Source organism: Dama dama, chromosome 15, assembly GCF_033118175.1.
Source record: "Dama dama isolate Ldn47 chromosome 15, ASM3311817v1, whole genome shotgun sequence".
In the NCBI taxonomy this organism is placed as follows: Eukaryota; Metazoa; Chordata; class Mammalia; order Artiodactyla; family Cervidae; genus Dama; species Dama dama.
In genome coordinates, this window is record NC_083695.1 from 82,074,194 (window position 1) to 82,093,049 (window position 18,856).

Sequence of the window (18,856 nt, forward strand, 5' to 3'; positions counted from 1 at the left end):
TTTGTGACACTTCTCAATTTATAGTGGCTCAGAGGCCACTTTCATTGCTCCCAAAGGCAAAGTAGGGCAAACTGATACCTTTTTCACTCAGAAGGGTCAGCGTTTATGGGACGTGCTCAGTCAGATTCTCAAAATTGCATCAGAGAATGAAGGTTTCTTTTATACTATCCTCTGTGAGATTAAAGGAGGTCATTTTAACAAACTACTTCCCCCAAGTCCCTGCTTTGAATTACTGGAGAGAAAGTGTACTATCTGGGGTCCTGGATCACTTAGCAAATATCAGAGAAATGGTTCAAAGTCTGTTTTGAGAAATACACTGTCCAACTATATTGCCTTTCCTTCAGTGAAAGAGATTTATCAAGGATCAATTTGGCTACAGACACATCTGTTTTTGTTAAAATGCCTTTGGCCATTAAGTTATCCTTAATAACTTTTGGTAAGGTCTAACCAATTTGTAATAGTGTTAATGGAAAAAATCATAATTCTGTATAGCATTTTTCTCATCCATTTTATCTAAATGGCTAGAAGTGAGGATTTGCATAATTTTATCTGGTTTTTTTTTTTTTTTGGCCCCTTCCATTTTTGCCAGGATCTGAGTTTTATATAGAAGGCATACATTTGTCATTGAAGTTTGTTAAAATAGTATTTTGACTTTGCAAATATAGTTCCATGTTTTCAACTTCTTTTAATGTTGAAATTTCTTTTAAAATATTGACTGTTAGGAACTTAAAGGAGCAGAAATATCACCTTGGACAATACTTAATTTTTTTATTTTTGGTTGGTAACTTGTCCTTTAATATTTAACATAGGTTTATCTATGTAGTCAAAGCTATGGTTTTTCCAGTAGTCATGTATGGATGTGAGAGTTGGACCATAAAGAAGGCTGAGCACTGAAAAAATTGATGCTTTCAAATTGTGGTGCTGGAGAAAACTCTTGAGAGTCCCTTAGACAGCAAGGAGATCAAACTGGTCAGTCCTAAAGAAAATCAACCCTGAATATTCATTGGAAGGACGGATGCTGAAGCTGAAGCTCCAGTACTTTGGCCACCTGTTGCAAAGAGCCGACTCATTGGAAAAGACCCTGATACTGGAAAGACTGAGGGCAGGGGGAGAAAGGGGTGACAGAGGATGAGATGGTTGGGTGGCATCACTGACTCAATGGACGTGAGCTTGAGCAAACTCTGGGAGATAATGCAGGACAGGAAAGCCTGGCATGCTGCACTCCATGAGGTTGCAAAGAATCAGATATGACTTAACGGCCAAACAACAGTGAATATCTGTGTAGAGAATATAAGTGTCAGTGAAGTTGCTCAGTCGTGTCCGACTCTTTGCAATCCCATGAACTGTAGCCTACCAGGCTCCTCCATCCATGGAATTTTCCAGGCAAGAGTAATGGAGTAGATTGCTATTTCCTTCTCCAAGGGATCGTCCCTACCTGGGGATTAAACCCAGGTCACCGCATTGCAGGCAGACGCTTTACTGTCTGAGCTACCAGGGAAGCCCCTACTTGTAACCATCTCCCATACACTCCTGTAAGTGTTATGGGCAACAGTGATTCACATCACCAGTCAGCACTGTTTAACCTTGATTTAAAATTGTAATCTAGTTTCTTTAAAAAGAATCATTTGTATTTTTGTGTTGGCGCTATGTTTGCACAATTTCCAGGAAGACCTCAGTACATGAAAGGTGAACTGATTTTTTTCCTTTGGGGAAGTGGTCCATCCAGGAACCAAAGGAAGCTTATGGTTGTACTGCCAAAGTTGATTTAAAATATTAAAAGTCTTTGCAGAGACATTCAGGGAGAATTAAATGGCTAATGCTTTGATGCCAAGCAAATGTTGCAGGCGTTTCAATATTGTACACACAGCCACACATACTAAAACCCATTTAGGGACAATGTTGACCAAGATACCGTGAGCCCGATGCTCACGAATGTAGCTCTCACTCTCGTGGCATGAGCACACCCAGACTTCAGGAAGGGGTGTGGACACTTTGCAGCACAGAGGCTTCATGCAGGAAACTTTCCCCTGGGTCACCTTCTTGGACAATAGGTTAATGGTAGCCATGCTGGTGCTGGGGTGTCCCTCCCCTGCCAGGCCTGATTCCCACCTTCCTCTCAGTAACTTCTCTGCAACTAAATACAAAGATTAGAGAAACATAGGGCTTCCCTGGTAGCTTAGCTGGTAAAGAATTCGCCTGCAATGCAAGAGACCCTGGTTCAATTCCTGGGTCAGGAAGATCCGCTGGAGAAGGGATAGGCTACCCACTCCAGTATTCTTGACTTTTCCTGGTGGCTCAGCTGGTAAAGAATCTGCTTGCAATGCAGGAGACCTGGATTCAATCCCTGGGTTGGGAAGATCCCCTGGAGAAGGGAAAGGCTACCCATTCCAGTAGGCTTCTGCACTCTGGCCTGGAGAATTCCATGGACTGTATGATCCATGGGATCGCAAAGAGTTGGACACGGCTTAGCGATTTTTGCTTTCAGAGAAACATAAGAAGGAGGCCAACCTGTATTTTCAAATACCTTTAAGGTAAAATAGTGGACTTCCCTGGTGACTCAGATGCTAAAGAATCTGCCTGCCAATGCAGGAGACCTAGGTTCAACCCGTGGGTTGGGAAAATCCCCTGGAGAAGGGAATGGCTACCCACACCAGTATTCTTGCCTGGAGAATTCCTTGGACAGAGGAGCCTGGCGGGCTACAGTCCATGGTGTCACAAAGAGTCGGACATGACCGAGAATTGTGATACACCATTTACTTCTCATGCAAGTAATATTTATCGACCACCCATCTTAAACGAAGCATTGGAATATAAAGGTAATGAAAACATAACCCCTGCTTTCAAGGTGCTCCCAGTCATGAGTGGTAGGCAGAGTTATAAAGACAGAGTTGTAATTTAATGTGAGGAATTAGAAACTTAAACTGAAAAAAAAAAATGTCTATTAGCTTGTGCATAGATTGCTAGGTGTAAGATCAAGTCCCAGCCTGGTCTTTGACACTGCCCAGTCTCTTTACTTCTCTGATGTGAGACTTAGAGCCAGTTTCTTTAATGGCATCATATTAGTAGAAACCATACCTGACAAAGAATAAGTAACAACACATACCTGATATTACCACTGTGATTCTCACTCAGGTAGAAGTATATCCATTCCTTCCCGAGTCCTTAACTACCAAAAATAAGTGCAGATTTCTAGCAAGGAATATCTTGAACCCAGCTAGTCCCCTGACTTCACAGTGGTACCTGTGGCAGTCACGTGAGAACATGATGTGAGAGAGGAGGTCAGCAGAGATGCTGGGTCCCCGCTGCTGGCCTGCTGGAGAAAGGCAGCTGCAGTCATAAATTCATGGAGCCAGAAGTGACCTTAGCAGCCACCTTCTCCAACTTCCTTCCAAGAGAAATCTCTGGGGACACTCTGAATTCCAAACCAAGAAAAACTTGGAAGCCAGAAACTCAGCTGGCTTACAGTTGTCATGGAATTTGGGGGCTATTTATTGCAAACAGAAACAGGAGCCACAGGTTGTAACTAGCCACTGCCTAGTCTTAAAGAGTCTGTGGACTGTCTCAGTTCTGTCTTTCTCCTATGTTTTTGTATGTTCAGATCTTCTCATGGGCTCCCCTTCTCCATTACCAGCCCTCTGCTTGGTCCTTCTCTCCCTCTTACTCTCTTTCTACCAGGCTTTATCCACTCCAGTGGCGAGGCTGCTGGCCCTTCAGCCAAGATTTCTCCTTCCCTCCCCTGGTGGAGAATTATTTCTGGGAAGCTGATGGCATTGAAACAGAGTCTTGAGCTTTTCTGGTCCAAGGTGGTTTAGAAGGAGTTGAACCTTCTTCACCTTCTCTTCTCCCACCTGCCACCACACAAAACATTGAAGGCCCCATTTCATGGCAGTTTTAAAGTTGAACTGCTGTAGTAAATAACTGGGCATTCTTGATAATTGAACGTGGAATGTGTGCACAGGGAGAGAAAGTAACATTGCATTTACCAGCACTGTGTTGTAAGTGAAAAATGTAATGTCTTAAATAAAACTGTTTTTAAAATTAGCCAAAAAGTTAGGGGGTTTCCCTGGTAGTCTAAAGGTTAAGAATCCATCTTGCAATGAGGACACAGGCTCGGTCCCTAGTCCGGGAAGATCCCACATGTTATGAAGCAGCTAAGCCTGTGAGCCGCAACTGCTGAGCCCACACACCTAGAGCCCATGCTCCAAAACAAGAGAAGCCACTGCAGTGAGAAGTCTGTGCACTGCAACTAGAGAAAGCCCACATGCAGGAACGAAGCCCAGTGAAGCCAAAAGTAAATAAATAAATCTTAAAAAAAAAAACTACACCCCAGTATCTCAGTGCTCAAGGCACTCTGGAAACCCCAGAGTGATGCATCATCAGGCTGGCTCCCTGAGGAACTACATAGAATAGATGCTTTCTTCATCCCCTCACACATCCTGACACCAATCAGGGCTCCCACCTCAGTCTTTATATAGTGAAAAATAAATCTCTATTTGTTAAGCCATTGAGATTGCAGGATTTAGCTATTGTAACTAGCATTACTCATCCACACGTTTACAAAGTCTTCATATTCAATATATGCAAACAGCCTCACGGGGCTCGACTTATTCCCAGGCTTCACATCTGCATCTCCATCTAGACATCTCCACTTGATGTTCCACAGGTCATCAAATTCAGGATGTCTAGAACTGAGCAAGTGATCCACCCGCTTCCGCACACCTTGATTGTTCCTGGTCCTCCTTCATATAGTAGCAGATAGCATCTGTATGCATTCAGCCACCCAAACTGGAAAGCTGGAAGTCGTACAAGGCTCCTCCCTATTTTTAATCTCCCATATTAATCTTTCTTAAATATCTGTCCTGTTCATCCCTTTTCCCCCTTATTTTTATTTTCATTTATTTTTATCAGTTGGAGGCTAATTACAATATTGTAGTGGTTTTTGTCATACATTGACATGAATCAGCCATGGATTTACATGTATTCCCCATCCCCATCCCCGCTCCCACCTCCCTCTCTACCCGCTCCCTCTGGGTCTTCCCAGTGCACCAGGCCCGAGCACTTGTCTCATGCATCCAGCCTGGGCTGGTGATCTGTTTCACCCTAGATAATATACATGTTTTGATGCTGTTCTCTTGAAACATCCCACCCTCACCTTCTCCCACAGAGTCCAAAAGTCTGTTCTGTACATCTGTGTCTCTTTTTCTGTTTTGCATATAGGATTATCATTACCATCTTTCTAAATTCTATATATATGTGTTAGTATACTGTATTGGTCTTTATCTTTCTGGCTTACTTCACTTCTGGCTGGGCTTCAGTTTCATCCATCTCATTTGAACTGATTCAAATGAATTATTTTTAATGGCTGAGTAATATTCCATGGTGTATATGTACCACAGCTTCCTTATCCATTCGTCTGCTGATGGGCATCTAGGTTGCTTCCATGTCCTGGCTATTATAAACAGTGCTGCGATGAACATTGGGGTGCACGTGTCTCTTTCAGATCTGGTTTCCTCAGTGTGTATGCCCAGGAGTGGGATTGCTAGGTCATATGGCAGTTCGCTATTAATTTTATATTGGAAGATAACCAATTAACAGTGTTGTGATAGTTTCAGGTGCACGGTCATGCATGTATATGTCTCCATTCTCCCCCGATTTTCTGTCTCCTTACTGTCTCTCTCTTATCTGGTTTTGATAATTGTAAACTCACCCACCACTCCAGTCTGTCAGTGCTACCAGTAGAGGTATCTCTTTGAAATGCTTTTCAAAGGTGAGTCTTTGAAAAGTCTGATTATGCCTCTCCCCTCCTAAAAACCATTCCATGTCTCTTTCTGGCTTATAGGTTAAAAGTCTATTTCCTACCTTGGCACCTAAGGCCAGTTTGTGGACCCACTTCTGCTTAACTATCTTTCTTCTCTCTCATCATTCTCCATTCACACCTATGTTCCCCCCATAGCAAATGTCCAGAGGTTTCCCAGACATCCTTTGTCTCCATGCTGTGCACATTTTAGTTCCCTCCACCCAGAACATGACTGACTGGCCTGGTGGCTCAGACGGTAAAGCGTCTGCTTACAATGCAGGAGACCCGGGTTCAAATCCTGGGTCAGGAAGATCTCCTGGAGAAGGAAATGGCAACCCACTCCAGTATTCTTGTCTAGGAAATTCCATGGACGGAGAAGCCTGGCAGGCTACAGTCCATGGGGTCGCAAAGAGTCGGACACGACTGAGTGATTTCACTTCACTTCACTTCACCCAGAACATACCACATTCCTCATGCCAATAGTCTTCATCTGACTACTCTCCTCCTCATTCAACCTCAGCTCAGAGATCATCTTCCCTGGGAATCTTCGACCTCCATACCCACCCTCGGCTCTCACCTGTATCTTTCTTCCTCTCTTGCCTCATGCCTACTTTATAGAATTTGTCTCTGTGCCACTGTTAGCAAATCTAGGAGCTTTTGTACAATATCATTGTCCTCGCTTGATGCTATTTGGTAGTGACTCTTTAGCTCAGCTGGCAAAGAATCCACCCGCAATGCAGGAGACCCCGGTTCAATTCCTGGGTTGGGAAGATCCCCTGGAGAAGGGAATGGCTACCCACTCCGGTACTCTGACTTAGAGAGTGCCATGGACAGAGGAGCCTGGCAGGCTACAGTCCATGGGGTCACAAAGAGTCAGACATAACTGAGCGATTTTCACTTTCACTTGTTCACACTTTGACACCAACCAACCTCAACCACACTGCCTGCAATATGCCCTCAATGCATGTTGATGGGTTTAACCTGTATTGTCATCCACTCCTATCTGCATAAATGGATAAAATAATGCATATAAAGTGCAGCGGGCAATGCCTGGCATATAATGCCTGGCAATAGTATTGACAGAATAGTTATTGTTTATATTATTATTGTTGTTTTTATAACTATGTTGTTGTTCAGTCACTAAGTCATGTCCAATTCTCTGTGACCCAGTGGAGTGCAGCTCTCCAGGCTTCTGTGTCCTTCACTGTCTTCCAGAGTTCACTTCAATTCATCATGTCTGTTGAGTTGATGATGCTTTATTACTATTAGCAATAATTAATGCCTTTTACCATAACTGATTTTAAATCCCTACCAGTTTATTTTCCTTTTCTTTTGGTTCAAAATCATGTGTTAGCCATTTGTACTAACACAGAAGTTTCCTGCTAATGGGAATAAGGCGAGCAAAGTGGGAGTCAAAGGATCTAGAATCCTGGGTTCAGGTCCTGCCATGACTACCAGCTGTGTGAGCCTGAACTAGTCATTCAATCAGTCTGTGCCTCATTCTGGCCATCTGTGAAGCAAGGATAAAAATAGCTTCCCGGCCTACTTCAACAGAACAGTCTTGAGGAACAACCTAGATAATTAATGTAAAAGCATTTTTAATTCTAAAAAATGGATGCAAGTTAATTATTAGTGGTATCTTTAATAGTGCAAGCAGTATTAATTAAATGTTTTCTTTATTGAGTATTGTCATTCATCTATTTTGCCATTATCACTTTCAATTATTTTTACATTCCTTAATAAGCAGGCAACACACCCAAGTCATTCATATGTTCATGAGCAAGTTCTCATGTTTATTATCCAGAGTATTAAAATAATTGACTTGAGTTCTGAATAAAGTATCACCTCACAGACAGTATTGTTCTCAAGTGATACCATCTGTGATGTCTTTCTATCAATTTTTCCCCTTCTTTTCTCATTCCACATGATAGCTATACTGGTTTTTGAGTGAATTATTGAATGGATGATCCTAAAGGATAGAGACAAAATCTTGAACACCCAATGTTTTACCGATTTCCTATTTGACTTCAAATTTCCCACTGTTGATAATGATGATGGTGACGGACACGTTTGAGCTTTTATATGCCGGGGACTTCTCTAAGCCCTTCACATTCAATCCTCACAGTAACTTAGTCAAAAGAATACATGAGCTTGATTCACTATAATGTAAACATCAGGAGCTACAGAATCTTTTATGTCTTATCTGTCTTATGAGCTTAACCATAATGGACCTGGCATATAGTAGGCACTCAAGAAATAATAGTTGAATGAAGTGATCTGCTGTTGAAATAACTTTTTGATCCTTAGGAATTCAGAGTTTTCTGAACATTTATGATTTGATTGTGATTTCTTATTATTGGTGGTAGTATCTTATTATTCTGAGCGTCCCAGATGGCTCAGGGCTAAAGAATCCACCTATCAGTGTAGGAGACACAGGTTCAGTCCTGGGTCAGGAAGATCCTGGAGTAGGAATTAGCAACTTACTCTAGTATTCTTGCCTAGAAAATTCCATGGACAGAGGAGCCTGCCGGACTGCAGTCCACAGGGTTAGTGGGTTATGACTGAGCACACACTCACACACACAGAAAAAAAACTTTATTATTCTATTATTGAAATAATTAGCTCACTTTATATAACACTCTATAAAATACTTTTACATATAATCACATTTAATCTAAAGCAAACAATGACATGATACTACTAGAAATGCTAAAATACAGTGTCTCTACATAATGGAAAATAAATATTGCAATTTTTATAAAACTGCTCTAGTTCAGTTTCTTCAATAAACAGTATGCTCTTAAATTAAAGATAATTAGGGCTTAAAATAAGGGATTATCATATAACAGTTTTTTTTAATTGAATTAAGAAAATACTAGGATATATTTTCCCTGTTGGCTTAGAAACAGGGAATTCTCAATTACAAATTTGCTTAAAAGCATGAAGAGGCAGCTGCAAAGCTGGTTCTTAACAATGTTCCTGGCTCTAAAAAAAGAGTCACAAAGTATTTCAAATGACTGAATAAAATTTCCTAGTATGTAATTAAAATCAGAACTGAAAAGATCTAAGAGAAACTTTGCTTGTGAAAAACCATGAGGATTTTGCCTTAAACAATGACTTGAGACAGTACTGTCCATGATCTTTTCAGCTCATTCTAACCAATGAGGAAATATTTCATATAAAATTCAGGAAGTGCTCAGCACTGTGGTGCTCAAGCAAGATTACATTTTGTAGAATTTTATAGTGTGTAATTAAATGAAAATTTAAAATATTATAATGTGTTAAAGGCCAAACAAAATTTTATAAACCAGAAGACAATTATCATTTGTATTTAAACACTGGCATCTGTAGTTATCACTGGTTTTTAGTAGGTGAAGGGAAAGCTCTCTTTAAGTTTCAGACAAATATGACTAGTCCATTTGTCATTCCAGTGTCTTCAGCACTTGAAGTATTTCAATTTTTGTTCAACAATGTAACCTTTGGAGTTTTGCCTAATAATGACTTCAGTGGTGCTGGCCTTCCAACAGATAAATTAAAATGGAAATGCATATTTTCTAATTATGCATCCAGCCTTAGTTGCCTGTTGGCAAGGGTGGCCACACTGAATATTAAATTCAGTCTGCACAATAGCACGAGTCTATGTCACACCGAAGTTTCCCAAAGTCACTTTCTTAATCGTGTGAAGGATAGCCAAGACTCCGATCAGTAGTATGTAGCTGTATACAATCAGAGGGAAAGCATTTAAACATCCCAGCATGGTATTTCCATTTAAATCTGATTACAGTGAAATAAAACTGTAGCCATTAAAGGTTTAGAAGAACTACAAATACAAGCCGTAAAAGAAGACAGATAGTAAATGAGATAGTAAAACATTCCAGCGGGGCAAACAGTTTACAGCACTCATTCAAGTCTTCCTGAAGCAGGCTGTGCAATTCACTACAGACCCAGAACCATTCCCTGAGCTCCACTTAAACCTGCAATTAACCTTTCACGCCTAATGAAGCTGTTTTCTTGGAAAATTAAAATATATAGTGGTGCCTGCTCTTACACAGACTTGGGAGGAGAACATTTCGAAATGAATGACTTTTCTGAGGCTCTGTTCAAATGTAAAATGGAAGTGCAATGTTTGTACATAAAGCGAGAGTGTTCTTTCCAAGGCAGTTTCATTTGATGTGCAGTATTTTATTACTGTACTTATTAATTGTTCTGCATAATTGTTAAAAAAAACAAACACACATCAGTAATTTTATGATTAGATTGTTACTGCTGGCACCTACTAATACCATTTCACTTCCATTAGAAAAAGCTAAAGTTTTACTCAAGATAACTAAATTCCTAATGTTTCTCCTTGGTGGTTTTTATCTCAAACTTAGTGGTCTTAGAAAGATATATTTACCATTTAAATTATTTAGTACTCATTTGCATTGCTTTCTCTTTCAGATGTGTCTGTACATATTTACTGAGAAATGAAGTTCTTAAATTTAAGAGGAAAGCGTTTTTTAATCTGAGGTCCCGAGTAAAGGCCTGATTTGGGTGCATCTTCTACATGTTCTAAATATCTCTGGTAGCTCTTGGCATCTGAACCAGTGACTACTAAACGGTGCCAGTGTTCTGAAAGAAATGTGCATGGCCCCAAAGAAGCCTGCTTTTCTCCCAGTTTGCTCCACCCTGGATGAACCAGGGCAGCCTTGCTGCCGCTCCCCATTAGCAAGCGCCAGTTCAGAATGCCAAGAGGCCATGGAAAATGGAACAGGAGATAGAAGATGGCACCTTCTCCCTTATGAGGTTGATAATTCATATTTTAAATAATCTAAATATTATAGTAGCTGGTATAGAAGAACTAAAAGTCCTAAAAGGTAAAGCTTATAATAAATACCTAAACCCCAGCATATGTATTGAATCTCCCGGCATATTTTGATGTAAATTTTGCTAGCCTGCAGCGTCTGTGCATCATCTTGACATGGTAAATGAAATTCCTTTAGACCACCAGTCTAAAATAATGAATTGTTCCTCTGGTTAATTGTATTGCTTTGATAACAAGAAACTGTGCTAGGCCTAGAGAACACAATAAGTGGATTTCATCAGATGATTTGTGTGACTTTTTGAAAAATGATCTTCAGGAGTGACCCGATTTTAATGGAACACGGGGCGTGCGCCACTGCGCAGCCTTCTGCCAGGAGGAAGTACTTTCTCCAGCGGCCCTCGGAGTGCGGAATCATCACCAGAAAAATCTCTCACTGGGAAAAAGTTCCTAGCGAAATCTAAACCAGGAGAAAGCATTTGCTTCAAAGACCAATACGGAGACCTCATTTCTAAGTTGCTTTGATTTTCTTGATGTACATTTTCTTAACAATCCGGCAAAGATCTCAAGCTGCCTTTATTTCCTCGTTGCCAGTGTGACAATAAGCCAAGACCAACCAAATTAGAAGCAAAGACAGCTCATTCAGAACTTGCTGCACAGTGAGGGAGTCATCCATCATTGCTTGCTTGCACTGTGGCAGAGACGTGTTGTTCAGTTGTTAAATCACGTCTGACTCTTTGGCGACCCCATGGACTGTAGCGTGTCAGGCTTCCACTGTCCATTGGATTTCACAGGCAAGAATACTGGAACGGGTTGCCATTTCCTTCTCCAGGGAATCTTCCCGACCCAGGGATCGAATCTGCATCTCCTGCAGTGCAGGCAGATTCTTTACCACTGAGCTACTGGGGAAGCCCGGCAAAGACTTAAGAGACAGGCAAATGTGTGGAAACATTCTATAATGGAAAAAAAGAGAGGCCTTCAAGTATGTGCTTCTTGGAGACTGCTGGCGCTAGAGAGCTGGAAGGCTAGAGGCAGGCTAACCTGAAGCAGGACATCCTATATGATTGGTTGTGTGCTTAGCCACTCAGTCATGTCCAACTCTTTGCAACCCCATGGACTGCAGGTTCCTCTGTCCATGGAATTCCCCAAGCAAGGATACTGGAGTGGGTTGCCATTCTCTTCTCCAGGGGATCTTCACGACCAGGGATGGAACTCGGGTTTTCTTCATTGCAGCCAGATTCTTCACCATATGAGCAACCAGGGAAGCCCATATGGTTGGTTAGGGATATATGTTTACCTTTCTCCAGTAGGTCCTAAGTTGAAAACAGGGACAAAAATTAGGGAAGCTGTCAGTCATTAACCAAGTCCTGACTTTTCAGGGCTCCTTGTTACAAGGGTAATTGTTTGACATCCTGAATTGTTACTAAAGATAGCAGTCTGACTCCTGTAAGCCTGCCCTAGCAGATGGGGTTCTTGGGCTGGTGATTGTAGATAAGAGGTTGGTTTCCTGTGCAGGTTGCTACAGCCTATGGGCCAGAGTTCTGTTTTCATATATCATCTGGCCATTATCTGTATCTTCAGTCTCTTACCAGCATATAACTGTTACATTTTCTGGGAGAAGGGAGGCAATATTTTCTTTCTTTAAAGAGCTACTGATTTGACGTCCTTTTCTCAATTAAGAAAAGTCAGTTCCTTACAATAAATATGCTGAAAGGTAATGATAGAAATTACTTTAATTTCTCTCTCTCTCTCTTTTGATGAGTCCTTCACACACTCATTAAATTTAAGACAATTTAAGAAGATAGGATTTTTGTCTCTCCAGCTTACTTTTGTGTCCAGGGCCTCTTACAGGTTGAAGGAGGACCTATCAGTTTCCGGGTTATTGTTGCAGTTTTTAAAAGTTCTTCATATATGAGTGGGCTTCCCAGTGGCTGAGTGGTGATGAACCGGTCTGCAGTGCAGGAACCATAGGAGACCTGAGTTCAATCCGAGTTGGGAAGATCCCTTGGAAGAAGCATGGCAACCCACTCCAGTATTCTTCCCTAGAGAATTCCAGGCAGAGGAGCCTGGCAGGCTCCAGTCCAAAGGGTTGCAAAGAGTCGAACAGGACTGAAGCAACTTAGCACACATACACACATATATGAAAATATGAAGAAATGCAAACATAGTAATAAAAACTTACACTTAATTTAACACAAGGCACACACACATACATGCAGTTATTATGATGATTGTGCTGTTTGTAATTAAGTTACAGGATTTAAATGCAGAAGAACTCATGGTGTGCCACCAGTTGTGTGGTCCAGTGAAAGGACTCAAGCTTAAATTTGAATAAAAGCGTCATGTAGCCCATTAAGAAGATAAGACCTGGGCAAATGGCCCTCTGAGTATATGTGGTGGTCACTCAAACATCACTGCCTGGAGGAAAGCACAGTTTCTTGAATACAAATTGCTGTTAATGTAGAATCTGAAAATGCAATTGGTTGTTCAGTTTTCATAAGAAAGGATAAAAAGCTGTCAAATTAGAAACAAGCATGATTTGTAATTTTAGTTTTAAATTAAGGACTGAAATATGTCTTGTGACTGATTAGTTTCAACTGAATGTTTCTAAGCTTACAAATCATTAGTAAACCCAGACTTCATACTCAAAAATACACAGATACAGTCACAGTTTAGGATTAGCATAAAATTTCCTGTTTTGGCCACTTAAGCTATTTACTTCTCTCTTGGCCATGTATCTTCTGTATGGAAAACAATGTTTGCAGCCACATGTAAGTGGGAAAGTGTTATTTCTCAGGGCTCTTTGGACGAGGTCATGCAGTAGTTTAATGAATAACATGATTTCATATTTGGATGCTGTGATCATCGGAATTAGTGTAAGTGGTCTCTGTCCACATTAAAAGAGACATGTATTATTTTTCATATTTGGCTGTCTCTGGATAAGATGGTGCCAAGGATAGAATAACAGAAGGTTGTAAATTTTGACGTAAGTGTGCCAGGAGATCCTTGGAAACGTAATGCCTGTCTGAACAGAACTGTCACTTAGCAAAACCATGGTCTGTGGTTTTTTTTTTTTTTTTAAAGTGCTTCAACTCCCTCCCTTAAAGAAATAACAAAATAATTCTTTCTTACAGCAGAGTAAGTGGTTAAAACGTCCATTTTTTACACTTCAGAAGTTCATGTGGACTCTTCATAGGTCACAAAAGCAGTTTTTATTTAAATTTTGAACCTGTGAGCTTGTGTTATCTCTGAGAAACTCAGGATAGTTATTTAATATCCTGAAAGAGTAGTTTATTTAGCAGCAACTCTTAAAAGGGAAATATGGAAGATTATCAGCCTAGCCAGTGATTAATTTTTTAATCCCTTCCCTCCATAACACCATTAATTTCTCCTTCTGCATAAATACCTTCTCTTCTGTTTTCAAATGTACCTGAAACCCTGTTTTCCTTTAAAAAATATATGTACTCAGATCATCACATGCATTCACCTAGATCTCATCTGACCCTGCTGCTTCCTCTGTGTACCAGCTTACTTACCTCTTTCCATTGACAAATGTCGTCAACATAGAGCTAATATATGTGGGCCACACTCCCTCTCACCTCATTACCTGCTGAATTGTCTGGCTAAGTACGGAAGTGACTCCAGGATCACCAGAATCTTCCTTGAGCGGATCCAAAGGCCTCTGTGGCAAGCCTCACCTGCTGGCCCCTTGTGTACTTTATGCAGGTGACGTGAACCCCCCTTTCCCTTGATTTCTACAGCACAGTACTGTGCAGGACACTAGCTGGCCTTCTTATACTGCCCATTTCCCCTCACTGGCATTCCTTTCTGGTCATAAATCTCTGGAGTTCTGTTCTTGTCAGATCATATTTGAGACTTATCTAGTATACGTTGACCCAAAGGAATAAAATAATTCAACAACACCTTGCATAGCATGAGATTCCAATGTGAGGCCTTCCTGTAAGAGCAGCACACTGAGAAGATGTCTGTGAGAGCTCAGGGACTGGTTCAAATCAATTCAGAGTCAAGTCTCCAAGACCTTGCAAAAGGGAAATTGGTGACTTCTTGAAGCAAGCAGTCTCGTCTCATGGATTAGTATGGGGATTTGGCACATCTCACGTTATTCAAAAATTCTTTGGAAGTCGACAGAAACTAAAATGGTTCCTATACTGCTGTGATAAACCAGGGTATGAGGGTGACCCAAGACAGATGGATGATGGTAGAGAGTTCTGACAAAACATGGTCCACTGGAGAAGGGAATGGCAAACCACTTCAGTATTCTTGCGTTGAGAACCCCGTGAACAGTATGAAAAAGCAAAAAGATATGACACTGAAATATGAACTCCCCAGGTCAGTAGGTGCCCAATATGCTACTGGAGAAGAGTGGAGAAATAACTCCAGAAAGAATGAAGAGACGGAGCGAAAGCAAAAACAGTGCCCAGTTGTGGATGTGACTGGTGATGGAAGTAAAGTCCAATGCTGTAAAGAGCAGTATTGCGTAGGAACCTGGAATGTTAGGTCCATGAATCAAGTAAATTAGAAGTGGTCAAACAGGAGATGGCAAGAGTGAACGTTGATGTTTTAGGAATCAGTGAACTAAAATGGACTGGAATGATCTAATTTAAATCAGATGACCATTACATCTACTACTGTGGGCAAGAATCCCTTAGAAGAAATGGAGTAGCCATCATTGTCAACAAAGGAGTCTGAAATGCAGTACTTGGATGCAATCTCAAAAATGACAGAATGATCTCTGTTCATTTCCAAGGCAAACCATTCAATAACACAGTAATCCAAGTCTGTGCCCTAACCAGTAATGCTGAAGAAGCTGAAGTTGAACAGTTCCATGAAGACCTATAAGACCTTGTAGAACAAATACCCAAAAAAGATGTCCTTTTCATTATAGGGAACTGAAATGCAAAAATAGGAAGTCAAGAGATACCTGGAGTAACAGGCAAATTTGGCCTTAGAGTACAAAATGAAGCAGGGCAAAACTAATAGAGTTTTGCCAAGAGAATGCTCTGGTCATAGCAAACACCCTCTTCCAGAAACACAAGAGAAGACGCTACACATGGACATCACCACATGGTCAATACCAAAATCAGATTGATTATATTCTTTGCAGCCAAAGATGGAGAAGCTCTACACAGTCAGCAAAAATAAGACTGGGAGCTGACTATGGCTCAGATCATGAATTCCTTACTGCAAAATTCAGACTTAAATTGAAGAAAGTAGGGAAAACCACTGGACCATTCAGGTATGACCTAAATCAAATCCTTTACAATGATACAATGGAAGTGACAAATAGATTCAAGGGATTAGATCTGATAGAGTGCCTGAAGAACTATGGATGGAGGTTCCTGACATTGTACAGGAGGTAGTGATCAAGATATCCACAAGAAAAAGAAATGCAAAAGGGCAAAATGGTTGTCTGAGGAGACCTTACAAATAGCTGTGAAAAGAAGAGAAGTGAAAGGCAAAGGAGGAAAGGAAAGATATCCCTATTTGAACCCAAATTCCAAAGATTAGCAAGGAGAGATAAGAAAGCCTTCCTCAGTGATCAGTGCAAGGAAACAGAGAAAACAATAGAATGGGAAAGACTAGAGATCTGTTCAAGAAAACTAGACATACCAAGGGAACATTTCATGTAAAGATGGGCACAATAAAGGACAGAAATGGTATGGACCTAAAAGAAGTAGAAGGTATTAAGAAGAGGTAGCAAGAATACACAGAAGAACTGTACAAGAAAGATCTTCATGAACCAGATAAACATGATGGTGTGATCGCTCACCTAGAGCCAGACATCCTGGAATGCAAAGTCAAGTGGACCTTAGGAAGCGTCACTTTAAACAAAGCTAGTAGAGGTGATGGAATTCCAGTTGAGCTACTTCAAATCCTAAAGATGATGCTGTGGAAGTGCTGCACTCAACATGCCAGCAAATTTGGAAAACTCAGCAGTGGCCACAGGACTGGAAAAGGTCAGTTTTTTTACCGCACAGTTGCAATCATTTCACATGCTAGCAAAGTAATGCTCAAAATTCTTCAAGTCAGGCTTCAACAGTACGTGAACCGTGAACTTCCAGATGTTCAAGCTGGATTTAGAAAAGGTAGAGGAACCAGAGGTCAAATCGCCAACATCCGTTAGATCATCAAAAAGGCAAGAGAGTTTCAGAAAAACATCTGCTTTATTGATTATGCCAAAGCCTTTGTGTAGATCATAGCAAACTGTGGAAAATGATCTTCAAGACATGGGAATACTAGACCACCTTACCTGCCTCCTGAGAAATCTGTATGCAGGTCAAGAAGCAACAGTTAGAACTGGACATGGAACAATGGACTGGTTCCAAATTGGGAAAGGAGTACGTCAAGGCTGTATATTGTCACCCTGCTTATTTAACTTATATGCAGAGTACATCATGAGAAATGCCAGGCTGGATGAAGCACAAGCTGGAATCAAGACTGCTGGGAGAAATATCAGTAATCTCAGATACGCAGATGATACCATGCTTTATGGCAGAAAGTGAAGAGGAACTAAGGAGCCTCTTGATGAAAGTGAAAGAGGAGAGTGAAAAAGTTGGCTTAAAACTCAGCATTCAGAAAACTAAGATCTTGGCATCTGGTCCCATCACTTTATGTCAAGTAGATGGGGATACAATGGAAACAGTGAGAGACTTTATTTTCTTGGGCTCCAAAATCACTGCAGATGGTGACTGCAGCCATGAAATTAAAAGATGCTTGCTCCTTGGAAGAAAAACTATGACCAACCTAGACAACATATTAGAAAGCAGAGGCATTATTTTGCCAACAAAGGTCCATCTAGTCAAAGCTATGGTTTTTCCAGTGGTCATGTATGGATGTGAGAGTTGGACTATAAAAAAAGCTGAGCACTGAAGAATTGATGCCTTTGAACTGTGGTGTTGGAGAAGACTCTTGAGAGTCCCTTGGACTGCAAGGAGATCCAACCAGTCCATCCTAAAGGAAATCAGTCCTGAATATTCATTGATGAACTGATGCTGAAGCTGAAACTCCAATACTTTGGCCACCAGATGTGAAGAACTGACTCATTGAAAAAGACCCTGATGCTGGGAAAGTTTGAAGGTAGAAGGAGAAGGGAATGGCAGAGGATGAGATGGTTGGATGGCATCACCAACTCGATAGACATGAGTTTGAGCAAGCTCCGGGAGTTGGTGATGGACAGGGAAGTCTGGTCCATGCAGTCCATGGGGTCCCAAAGAGTCAGACACGACTGAGCGACTGAACTGAACTGAACTTAATTGAAACCAGGGTATTGGATTCAGCCATTGCTTGTATAAATGTAGGAAAGGCTTTACTATTCCTGTACGTATTAACACATGTTCCTGTCAATCAGAGGACAAAACAATATTCTTCATTACCTTTGATAGCTAGAGATCTACTTTCATGTAGATATTCTACTGATAATAATAATGATCTTTTTCTTATATTTAAGACATTTATTCACTAAATTTCTACAAGTTGTCTTTCTTCTATGTGCATTTCATAGCTCTATCCCTAGGTTACTTTCTTACCTCTTAAGAGCAATGTAAGAGAATGAAAAGACAGAGAACAGTCTGGTAGACAATATTGGCTAAACCTGTATCTGAAAAAGAACTGGTATCCAAAAATGTAAAAGAAATCTCTTAAAATTCAACAATAAGAACACAAACAAGAAAATTAAAAATAGACAAGCTCTGAATGGATACCTCACTAAAGAAATATGTACATATGACAAATTAGTATAGGAAAAGATGCTCAACATCATATGTTATTGCTGCTGCTTCTGTTTAGCCACCAAGTTGTCTCCAACTCTTGTGACCCTATGGACAAACTGTAGTACATCAATACAATGGAATATTATTTTGCAATAAAAAGAAATGGGTCATCAAGCCAAAAAGAGATATGGTGGAACTTAAAGGAATATTGCTAAGTGAAACAAGACAATCTGAAAAGGCTACATACTGTGTGATTCCAACTGTATGACATTCTGGAAAATGCAAAGCTATAGAGATATTTGAAAAAAGATCAGTGGTTACCATAAGCTCAGGGGAAGGGGAAGGATAAACTGGTAAAGCCCAGGAGCTTTTTAGGGCAATGAAACTATTTTGGATGATGCTTTCACAGTGAGTATATGACAGTATGCATTTATCAAAACCGATAGAACTTTGTGTACAGCCCAAAGTGTGATCCCTAATGTAAACTATAGACTTTAGCTAATAATCATGTGTCAATATTGGTTCAAC

The 18,856-nt window shown here is 40.6% G+C and overlaps 1 protein-coding gene across 1 annotated transcript in view; it reads left to right on the forward strand.

Annotated features, from left to right (window-relative positions):
• ATRNL1 (attractin like 1) overlaps window positions 1–18,856 on the forward strand; it is a 766,939-nt gene that overhangs the window by 743,118 nt on the left and 4,965 nt on the right. The window lies entirely within an intron of this gene.